We start from the raw sequence: 12985 nt of genomic DNA, 5'->3' as shown, positions 1-12985 counted from the left end.
ATTAACGTGACATATAATTAACGTTGTTTATTAAAATTTAGATATTTATACTGTGTTTTACCTAGAGGGCATGTTTGTGTGTATTAAAATTTAGATATTTATACTGTGTTTTACCTAGAGGGCATGTTTGTGTGTTATAGCAAAGCCACAATGGGCTATCTGCTGTGTCCACTGAAAGGAATTGAACTCGTGATTTTAGTGTTGTAAATCCGAATACTTACCACTGGCTAGAGGGAGATTTAACGTCGTGTTTTGAGCACCTATCTTAAAAACATTTTTCTTTTGTATAAAGTTAAGGAAACTAGAAGAATGATATAAAACTTGTTTTATGGTATATTTGGAGGTTATGTTTTTAATGAAATGATACGCATACGAGAAGGATTGTACTTACTAGAAAATTAAGTAATTGAGATATTTATATACAAAGTTAAGCCTATTGTTGGTTACTTTAAACTTGTATGAATTTTAAGACTTGTGGTTGAAGAAATGGAAATTATACATTATTATTTTACTGAATAAAACAAAAATGCATAAAAACAGAAACCGTATTTTTAACCACGAAATTAAAACTATATCACCCAACTGGGATTAGCAATCCATGCAAGTGAATAAATATAAACACTATCGTGACCACGTATTTTGAAACAATAATATTGTGCCTTTAAAACGTAGTTTAAGTTTTAACACTGGTTATTTCTTGTGAATAAGTCCACAATAGTATTTACAAGAGCTAGTACAATTGATTCCATGTTTAGATGGGCCAAGTTAATGTCAACTTTTGTTATTGCCACTTCTCATCTTGATAAAATATTGGAAACTGCCCTCAACACAAACATGTATGCTTGTTTTGTATTATGTCATAATAAACCCTTAAAAAAAAACTCAAATGCAAACCCTTTTATTGTCAAAAAAGTTTCAGATAAAAATGAGGGATTGGATTGAATATAATTAAAAAAAATATTCTGTTATATTATTTGTGTTTCTAAAGTTAAATTATAGTTCATTAGTGTTAAAAACTGATCTTTAATTGCAGAAGTGTTCACAATGTGGTGTTTGATTTAACAAGAAAAAAAAGGTACAATTTTTTTCTGTTTTTATATAAAGACAGGAAAGTTATAATTAATTTAAAGACTATTTTGATTGCTCTGTCAACTGATATTTGACAGTCTTGTTCAAACCTGCTCCATTTTTTCAGTCCTATTCCAAATATGTGTAGTAGCTTTAATAGCTCTAAAATAGTTAACCTCCAAAACTTACTTACCCACTACAAACAGGTATGTGATTGGTACCTTTCTCTCTCTAGAAATTAAACCCTGACTGTAAGCAGTGAAATTTTGCAAACGTGACATTGTTAGTCACAGCATATGAATCTTACCCTTATAATGTTAGTGGCAGATCCCCACCGCCATTGAAAAATATATATATATATGTATGTATGCATGTATCTATATCTGTATATATCATAGTGTGTTATTAGTGTAACAGTACGACCTCTTAATTTATGAAATGGAATGGATGACTTCCATTTAGACAAGGTGGGTATTAGCTTGTTGGTAAGAGTATTGACTCAGTTTCAGTGGTTGATTTAAACTAGGGCTAGCCAGAGGTAAGGACTATGATATTTGGAAACATAATTGACAAAAAAATATGAAAAACAGATATAAAGCATAAACATATTTTAATATCTATGATTGTTTCTCTTGTAATGTTAGGAGTGTTAAAAATAAAACTGATAAGTTCAAAGCAGTTGAGGAAATTGAGGATTTTTATATTATGGGTATAACTGAGACTTTGTTGGATATTAACAGTTTTGATGAGAGAAATTGTTTTGAAATACCAGACTACAGATTATTTACCAGATATAGAGTGTTCAAAATGGGGGGGGGAGTAGCTTTATATGTGAGGAGTGAATTTTGTCCTGTTGAGAGAGAGCATATTAAAGAAAAGAGCACTGAGTCTGAGTTAATTTGGATTAGTGTTAATGGATATAAAGAAGAAACTCTTGTAACTGGGATTTGTTATAGACCACCAGGTCAGAATGTGGAACGTATTGAGAAAATGCATATGAGATCAGAAAGTTAGCTGAAAAGGATGTTAATGTAAGATAGATTAATTTCAGGAGTATTGATTGGGAAAATTTCTAGTCTGTCAGGGGGTATATTTCTGAAAATTGTTCAAGATACTTTTATACACCAACTGTGATAGAATCTACAAGAGAGGAAACTATATTATATTTGATATTAGCATCTGATTTGAATGTGATAGACAAAAGTTTTGGTTGTACAGCATTCAAGTACAAGTGGCCATTGCAGTGTTAGGTTTAGGATTGAACTAGAATTGTACCCTGATTCTAAATTTGTGGAAAACCAATTTTGATGGAATGAGACATGATCTGACTTGTCTAGGTTTGGCTAAAGAATTGGGAAGGGATCATGAACAGATATGGGAACCAGTTAGGATAAAAAGTGACCAGTATGGTTTAGTAAACATTTAAGAGATCATATTGGGGACAATTTTGTTTGTTTTTGAATTTAGTGCAAAGCTACACAAGGGCTATCTGTGCTAGCCATCTCTAATTTAGCAGTGTAAGACTAGAGGGAAGGCAGCTAGTCATCATCACCCTCTGCCAACTCTGGGGCTACTTTTTTATCAACGAATAGTGAGATTGACTGTCACATTATAATGCCCCCATTGCTGAAAGGGTGAGCATGTTTGGTGTGATGGAGATTCGAACCCTCAATCCTCGGATTACGAGTTGAGCGTCTAACCACCTGGCCTTTTTACGGACGAACATAAGAAAGTTAAACCTACTGATAATAATGAAGACTGGAGGAAATCAAAGAGCTGGTTAAGAAGAAAGTTAAAAGGGAATAAACTGTATACAAAAGATGATTTGCTGAGAGAGTTAAACAACAAGGAATTTTTTAAGTATATGCTGGGTAAGCAAAATGTTATATGTGGATTTGGCCTCTTAAAAATGATAGTGGGAACTGATTTCGGAAGGTAAACTTATTCAGTTACATGTTCTTTTCAGTTTTGGAGAAGGAAATACAAACATTATACCTCAACTACAGTGCTTAAAGTCTAACAAAAATAGATGTGAAATATATCATTTTAAGTTTTGAAATTGAAAGAGAAAAGTTTGGAAACCTAAAAATTGATAAACCCCTGGCCCAGACAACTTTTGTCCTTGAGTTTAAAGGAACCTGAAGATTTTATTAACAGGTCATTGAGTAGTGGAAGAGTGTTAGAAGATTGGAAGGTGGCTGATGTTAGTCCTATACTTAAATGAGGTAATAAACATTGTCCAGGCAATTGCAGGCCACTGAGTCTTTTATCAGTAGTTGGAAAGGTTTAGAATAGTATGGTTAAAGATACATTGCAGAGTAACTTAAAGTAGTTTGATGTAGTGTCAAAGAGCCAGCATGGTTTCACTGAAGAAAATTTTGTTTAAGAAATCTTCTGATATTTTTTAAGTATGTTATAGCAAAAGTTGATGAACAAAATACTGCAGATTTGGTTTATCTTTTTCAGAAAGTGTTTGATAAGGTGCCTTACAAAAGACTTGTTACTATGAAAATTAAATATATGGAGGAAATGTTATTAAGCTGGACAGAACATTGGCTAGAGAGTACAAAGCAGAGAGCAGAGATAAATGGAGTTAGATCTGACTATATCACAGTTACAAGTGGTGTATCTCAAGATTCTGTACTGGAACCTTCACTGTATCACAGATACAAGTGGCATATCTCAAGATTCTGTACTTGAACCTCCACTGTACCACAGTTACAAGTGGTGTATCTCAAGATTCTGTACTTGAACCTCCACTGTATCACAGTTACAAGTGGTGTGTTTCAAGATTCTATACTGGAACCTCCACTGTACCACAGTTACAAGTGGTGTATCTCAAGATTCTGTACTTGAACCTCCACTGTATCACGTTTACAAGTGGCGTATTTTAAAATTCTGTAGTGGAACCTCCACTGTATCACAGTTACAAGTGGTGTATCTCAAGATTCTGTACTGGAACCTTCACTGCATCGCAGTTACAAGTGGTGTATCTCAAGATTCTGTACTGGAACATCCACTGTTTGTTATTTTTATTAACTGGAATGACTAACAAAATTTTGAAGTTTGCAGATGGCATTAAGATATTTGGGGTGGTTAACTGTATGAAAGATGCTGTAGACTTACAGTGAGATTTATATCATTTGATGCATTGGGCCAATACATGAAGATGAAGTTGTAAAAAATATAAGGTAAAGTATGCAGGTTTTCACAGCTCAAATTATTGTTACAACTTAAATGGAAATACATTAAATACTGTGGTTGGAAAAATATCTTAATGTTGGGATCGAAATATCACCTAAGTCATCTAAACAGTTATTGTAGCCATCAATACTGCTAATAGGATTTCATGTTACACCTGTAGAAGTATTTAATACAAGACAAGGGATATTATTGTTTCACTGCATAGATCTCTTGTAAGGTCTCATTTAGAGTAATGTGTACAGTTTTGGGCTCCCTTCTTCAAGAAGGACATTGAATTATTATAGAAGGTTTAGAGAAAAGCCACTAAGATGATAGCTTGGATGGTGCAATTATCCTATGAGGAGAGATTAAAATCTCTAACATTGTTTCCTTTGAAGAAGAGAAAGGTCAGAGGGTATTTATTGATGTGTTTAAGGTTATTAAGGTATTGATTATATAGATCCATCAAACTTTTTTAGTGTTTTTCAGTGAAAACAATAGGACAAGGGGACATAAATTTACAATTTGGGAGCGTAGGAGTCGTCTGTACTTCAGACAGTATTACTTTTCAAATAGGGTGCTTGGCTTTTGGAACGAGTTGCCTTCAGGAGTGGTGAAGGCAAAAAAATTAATCGAGTTCAAGAAAAGGTTCGATGCATACAGAAGGAGTAAATAGGGGTTATAGGTGGAAGCTGGAAGGGACTACTTGATGGGTTAATAAGCTCCTGTTTTTTAAATATTATGAAACAAAATCCCTAAACAAATTACTGGCTACTACTAATACTTATTCATGTTAAATTTTTCTTTCTTAATTTCATATTTATTAACTATGATCGTTATTCATTTTCCTCAATTATATGTAAATGTTTTTCACGATCAAAAAGGTGTCTCATACCTTAATATCAGTATTACTGATGGAAGGCATGCTTTTTCATGGATCTATATAACTCATTCATATTTTAAACTGTCTGGATCCGTAACTGCAAGTTACAAACGTTCTTAAAACATAGGAGTAGCGTAAGAAATGTAAATAAAACTATTGTTAATAATTAAACCAGTCCAACTTATTACCGTTCTGTTTCACTGTGTATAGCCCTCTGATGGCTAAGCGGCAATAAGGCTAAGGGCTTATAACGATAAAAATTAGCACAGTCGGTTCTTGGTCTAATTTTCGCTTAACAACAGTCCCTATGTATTTTATATTGAAGATGAATAGTTTCATCGAGTTTTTTTTATCATATTTAAATTCAGTGTTCTAAATATCAAAACCATAAAAGGTATACGATAAGATATAATATGCGAGTCCACTGGTGGTTAAGGCACTTGACTCGTAATCCGAGTTCGAATCCCCGTCACACCAAAAGATGCTCACCCTTTCACCCGTGGGAGCTTTATAATGTATCAATCCCACTGTTTCTCGGTAAAACGGTAGTCCTGGAGTTGGCAGTGGGTGGTGATGACTGCTTTCCCTCTAGTGTTAAACTGCTAAATTAGGGACGGCTAACGCATATAGCCCTCGAAATTCAAAAACAAACAACGAGTCCATTAGTAGTAAACGGTAAAAAAAGAAATTCTTAATTTGATGGTTTTAAGAAAGACCCGTCTTTACTCATTTTCATTCCTTCTCGGTAGTAAATAATCGTAGATATCTCATTTGTGTGTGTGTGTTTCCTAATAGCAAAGCCACATCGGGTTACCTGCTGAGTACAACGAGGAAAATCGAACCCTTTATTTTAGCATTACAAATCCGTAGACTTACCGCTGTACTAGCGGGGGACATCTCAGTTGGTGTAACATAAATTTACGAATTATAATACTACTAAACACTAGTTCGCCGAAATATATACATAAAAAACAAACAAGGAACCTAATGTTCTTAAAGAATGAGGAAACAAGGATAAATAATTGAGGTCTTAATATAACTAGAAGATGTCATACGTTTTGTACTTACTAGAGTTTACTTGTTAAAAAACGATGTCATACGTTTTGCACTTACTAGAGTTTACTTGTTAAAAAACGATGTCATACGTTTTGTACTTACTAGAGTTTACTTGTTAAAAAACGATGTCATACGTTTTGTACTTACTAGGATTTACTTGTTAAAAAAAGTGTTATACGTTTTGTACTTACTAGAGTTCTTGTTATAAAACGATGTCATACGTTTTGTATTTACTAGGGTTTACTTGTTAAAAAAGTGTCATACGTTTTGTACTTACGAGAGTTTACTTGTTATAAAAGTGTTTTTCTTTTATTTATTAAAACAGAAAACCCACGCTTGTTTGTTAACTTTCGAGTTAAGTGATAACAATTAAATGTGCTTTCTGTTATCGGACCTGAGCATGATATCGACCTGTGAAGGGTTAGCGAGTCGGATCTGAGAGCGATGATATCGGATCCTGATATCGACCTGCGGGGTTAGCAGGTTTTCACGAGCTATGTGTGCGCGTTTTCTTATAGTAAAGCCACATGAAGCTATCTGCTGAGTCCACCGAGGGAAATCGAACCCCTGATTTTAGCGTTGTAAATCCGTAGACATACCGCTGTACTAGCGGGGGGCACGAAATTCAAGCACAACTAATAACACAAATAGCTTTAACACAAGGTCAACCTGTATTCCCAAGTTAGTTCGCTTATCCATAAAAAAGAAAAAAATAGCGTAGAAAATAATATTATACAGAGACAGAGTAGCTGTGTTTAGTTGAAAAACGGCCGAATTCACTGGAATATTTTAAATAAATTATAAAATGTTACTGGTCTGTTTCTTCAAGATGTTTAAAGCGATGATTTCCTTTTTTTATTTTTAATTTTGTTTGATATAAGAATGGACGTAGATCTGATGTCAAGACGCACATCATAAGTTTTATATACGAAATTAAGTAATACCACTAAAATTTAGCGAAAAATAGAATTCCTGTCGTCTATGAACATGACAAAAATAGGCTTAACTTTACTGTGGTTCATTCTCACGAATTATTCGTAACGTCCGCAAATGTTTTTTTTCTTCACCGAAAATGATTATAAATCACCTTCCTAGCTTCAAGACATATCTAGAAATGAAAATAGCTTAAGTCTTTTGTAATAGTCTAGTTTCTTTACTGAATGAAATTCAAAATAAGAAATAATCGGTTACTGCCCGTGTGACGATGTTTCTTTAAAAAGTTGCATCATAGATTGTGAAATACCGAAACGGGTTGTACGGAACTTTTTATTTACTAGTTTCTAAGTAAATGTATTTGGCTCTATGCTAAAATAATAGTAAGTTTTGTTTGGTGGTTGTAAAACGAACTATTTTAAAACAACATAGCAAAATCAGTGGTGTAACTGTTACACGGTAAAAGTAACTCAATGTAATTATATTACACGGTAAAAGTAACTCAATGTAATTATATTACACGGTAAAAGTAACTCAATGTAATTATTTTACACGTAACTCAATGTAATTATTTTACACGGTAAAAGTAACTCAATGTAATTATATTACACGGTAAAAGTAACTCAATGTAATTATTTTACACGGTAAAAGTAACTCAATGTAATTATTTTACACGGTAAAAGTAACTCAATGTAATTATATTACACGGTAAAAGTAACTCAATGTAATTATTTTACTCTTTAACACAACACAATATAACTATGTTACCCTTTAATTAAAATAACACAATATAACTATGTTCCCCTGTAAAAATAACACAATATAACTATGTTCCCCTGTAAAAATAACACAATAAAACCATTTTACTCACTAAAAGTAACGCAATATAATTATGTTACCCTTTAATTAAAATAACACAATATAACTATATTACTCTATAAAATAACACAATATAACTGTTATCCTGTAAAAGTAACACAATATAATTATGTTACCCTTTAATTAAAATAACACAATATAACTATATTACTCTATAAAATAACACAATATAACTGTTACCCTGTAAAAGTAACACAATATAACTATGTTACTCTATAAAATACCACAATATAACTATGTTACTTTTTAATTAAAATAACACAATATAACTGTGTGTTATAGAGCTCTTTACCTCCTACAGAAAACTTGTTACGCCAAACAGTAACGGGTGGTTAAGTATAGTGAGATTTACAACACCATGGGAAAATTAGTTTTTAAATTTCAAGTGATACAACAGTTTTAGAGTTCTCTGCAAGAAGCGATTTCCTAATAAACCCTTATACAGGCCTTCAGTGGTAACGGCGACACGCTCCTTTTTAGGAGGTTTAATTATAAACTGTCTGTTACCACTCTCTTCAACTTGTCATAAATGATATTACTGAAGAAAAGTAAAATTAAAAACCAAGATGTTCACATTTGTGACGTCAGTACTGTCCAAACGCTTGCCTTTCACTTTATTTACGCCTTCTGACAACATCACTGCCATGTTAACCCTCGATGTCATAAGTGACGTCATGTACATTGCGCCAGTATAATACTTTAAAAGTTACATCTGCTATCAGTTTGCTTTCATAACAACGATATAGTACTTACTGGGTTAAAAAAAAAAAAGAAAAGAAAAGGCGAAAATGTAAGATTTAAATATAACTGGAAACTTTTCTATAAACAAACTCCAAAAATGTTCATTACCACTTAAGACTAATTTTTTTCTGGTTACACTAAAGTTGTACAGCCTCTAAACCAAATAACTCGTTATCAATGTTTTCTCAGTTATGACTAGAACGTTCCACTCGCATCCGTGAGAGGTGTTTAGATTAGTATTTTGGGTGTGGATGTTTCCGATACAAGTCGTCTTTCCATCGTAGGCCTATCTTTCAGGGTACTGGTGTTTTTTTATTAAAATCTTTGTACCATTAGGCCTAGTTTTGGCACAAATAGTAAACATAAGACATCATGATGTTGACGTATTCTATTTAAGTCTTCGTGTATTTAATACGTAAAATGGTTCAACTGTAAGTTTGCTTTCTGGGATACGGGTTTTTATTCGTAGCTTTGTTGTACCATTAAGTATCGTTTTTGTGCGAAAAGTAAACACAGGACATCATGTGTTGATGCAATGTATACAAAATAAGGGATGATAAATAAAACTGGGGAAAAAACAAAAATTAATATTTATTTAACAAAACTGTGAGAACGAGTTACAACTGTAAAGAATAAAGATAGACAAAAGAAGAAACGACGATTCGAAATATTTTCATTAATTTAAATGTACACTCGTATTTTTATCGGTGATTATCTATCGTCAATGTATATAATTTATTTTATGATTAATAACAGATTGGCGAACGTTACTTATAAATCATAAGAACAAAGCTGTAAAAATTTCATCGAAATACCGAACCGTGAAACATGAAGGCATGTATGTTTGTTTTTGAATTTCGCGCAAAGCTACACAAGGGCTATCTGCACTAGCCGTCCCCAATTTAGCAGTGTAAGACTAGAGGGAAAGCAGTTAGTTATCACCACCCACCGCCAACTCTTGGGCTACTCTTTTACCAACGAATAGTGGGATTGACCAGAACATTATAACGTCCCCCACGGCTGAAAGTGTGAGCATGTTCGGTGCGACGGGGATTCGAACCCACGACCTCAGATTACGAGTCGAACGTCTTAACCCACCTGGTCATACCGGGCCTGAAGGCATGTTTATCACGGGTTTTACTACATTTCATACTTAAATGTAACAGACACTAAATTTAAAATCTTTATTGATTTCCTTCATACTAGAAATATTGGTGTGTAAGTACAGCTCTCGAACTCGAGCATGCCTAAGTTTCCTGAGTTATCAAGTTCTTATAAAGCTACTCGAGACTATCTGCGCTAGCTGTTCCTAATTTTGAGGCCTGGCATGGCCAGGTGGTTAAGTCACTCGACTCGTAATCCGAGGGTCGCGGGTTCGAATCCCCGTCGCACAAAACATGCTCACCCTTTCAGTCGTGGGGGCGTTATAATGTGACGGTCAATCCCACTATTCTTTGGCAAAAGAGTAGCCCAAGAGTTGGCGTTGGGTGGTGATGACTAGCTGCCTTCTCTTTAGTCTTCCACTGCTAAATTAGGGATGGCTAGCGCAGATAGCCTTCGTATAGCTATGCACAAAATTCAAAACAAACCAAACCCTAATTTTGAATGAAGTGATGGACGAGACAGAAGGCAACCTCCCCACCACCATCGCCAGCTGGTGGGGTATTCTTTACCAAGAAATAGGGGATTGATTGTTTCATTATAAAGCCCCCACGGCTGAAATGGCGAGTATATTCAATTACGGGATTAAAACCTTGGACCCTCAGATTGTGAATCGAACACCTTAACCAACAAGACGTAAGAGGCCCATTTGGTGTCAAAATTTTGAGAGTTTTTATGTAATGTGAAGGCAGTTTGTTGTTATCTAACTTCTAGGTCGCTAGGGGGGTTGAATACGAAAAAACGTCTTTATACATCTAGATCAAAACATTTTTGTTACCAAAACGACAATGTTATATTAGGTTCTCGTGTTTCTTTTGATAGTATAGTGTTATAAGTGCAAACTTCAAAGTTTGTTGTGGTGTTAAGGGCCTTAGTTTTATTACGTGATACGTTACTAAATAATTCTCCGTTCTGCCTTTTTTTTTCTTTTGCTGTCTTGTCCTGACAGTTGTTCAAAAATGTGTTCCTCCGTCTCTTTGTCTAATTGCACCCTGACGGATCAGCGATAAGTTTGAATTATAAAACTAAAAATTGGATTTATATAACCCTGATGGAAAGAGTCCAAATAGTCCATTGTCAGCTTTATCCTTAACAACAAATAAATAAACACACTTCTCCTGAACAAACAGCTGAGTCAAAAAGCTCTTTATCTCAGAAAATAATTGAAGTTTACCCTCGTGTGATCGGTTCGTCTTTAAATGTATGAGCATCTTCTCAGTTGAAAATTTGTGGAAACTTATAAACCATACAAAAATAGTCTGACTTCTTTATGTAACACCAAGTCTGTGAGTTGATGACAATGAATTCGGGAGATTGGTATTCAAGTTAAAGCCATTAAAAAAAGTACTCGATTATAGGCTTGATGTGTTAACCTCAAGAGACTACAATTTACTGCCAAAACAACTCATCTCTCAATGGTATTCCACAATAGATATGTTTAGGAAATTGGGCGAACTGTGTTCCTTTGGTACTAAATAGTAGAAATATTCATATTTAGACAGGTACCATAATTAGTCACTTTGCATTGCCTTTCCTCAACCACTTCTATTGACATAAGTAATGAAAACACGGGAAAACGGTTTTATAGAGCTGAGGAACGAGATATTGTATTGTGCAACACGTTCGGCCACTACCATGCTTTGTGTGGAATTTTTTATGGAAATGAGGGTTTTACTTCCTCATAACAAGGAAATTATTGTGCTTTCTTCCATGCTTGAAGGTTTTCAATTTGTAGTATCGTAACGAGCTCAAATATGTCTTCCTGATTCTGCAGATTAAATAGTAAGGACCAAGACGTTTCGCAATATACTAAGTGCAACGTTTTCGATACGCATGGCTCATTCACGTGCAAACTCACTGGTATCTCCAAAAGTTTGAAATGTCATTTGTGTTAGCCAAATCAATCCTTCTACTTGATGTGACACCTAGGAGCATGCGCTGTCGTGTTAATGACTCCAATACACTTTTGCCCAAAATATATGCGTAAGTGAACAATAATACACCGATAATGTAAAACGCATCTCTTTGTTTTTGTTTGTTTTAGAGTAAAGTAGCCTTAGGCTGGCTGTGTACTATGTCCATCCATGAGAATCGAACCCCCGGATTTTAACGTTATAAGTCCGTAAAATTACCGTTGCCCCATCGGAGGATTTTTTTTTTTTTAACTGAAAGCTGGAAACAACGAAACTGATTTTTTGATTATAAACGTTACCTAACATTCAGGAAACATTTATTGTAATATATAATATTGTAATGTATAATATTATAATGTATAATATTGTAATGTATAATATTGTAATATATAATATTATAATATATATAATTGAAATATATAATATTATAATATATAATATTGTAATATATAATAATTTTAAATAAAAAAATATAATAAAGCGGAATTACATGGGATAATAACATTTTTGGCCCGGCATGGCAAAGTGTGTCAAGGCGTTCGACTCGCAATCCGAGGATCGCAGGTTCGAATCCTTGTCACACCAAACATGCTCGCCCTTTCAGCCGTGAGGGCTTTAAAATGTGATGGTCAATCCCAATATTCGTTGGTAAAAAAGAGAAGCCTAAGAGTTGGTGGTGGGTGGTGATGACTAGCTGCCTTCCCTCTAGTCTTACACTGCTAAATTAGGGACGGCTAGCGCAGATAGTCCTCGTGTAGCCTTGCGCGAAATTAAAAAAATACGAACACTTTCCAAATTTTTTTATAAACTCGCATTAATTCTCATGATTTTATCAGCATATAAAATTTTACTGTTATACTATCGTCATCACCATGTTTTAGGACCATTTGTAATGATAGAACAAGTCTTAACATGGTTTAACAGTTTTTATACAGCCCCACCTGCGACTCCTGACAAAAGTTATTTTTAACACTTGAATCGACTCTTACATCAACTTGTTATATTACCCTACAACTATTACAGCACGCTGGTTATAACTGTTAGAGTTATGGACGGTATAATAGGCCAACAAACGTTATAATAATCCTGTACATCTACTGATTGTTCCCATGACCGAAGGCAGTGATCATTTTGAAAATCATGAGCGCTAAAAATCACGTTTAGATAC

This window comes from Tachypleus tridentatus, chromosome 6 (genome assembly GCF_004210375.1).
Source record: "Tachypleus tridentatus isolate NWPU-2018 chromosome 6, ASM421037v1, whole genome shotgun sequence".
Lineage (NCBI taxonomy): Eukaryota > Metazoa > Arthropoda > Merostomata > Xiphosura > Limulidae > Tachypleus > Tachypleus tridentatus.
Note: the sequence above shows the minus strand (reverse complement) of the source record.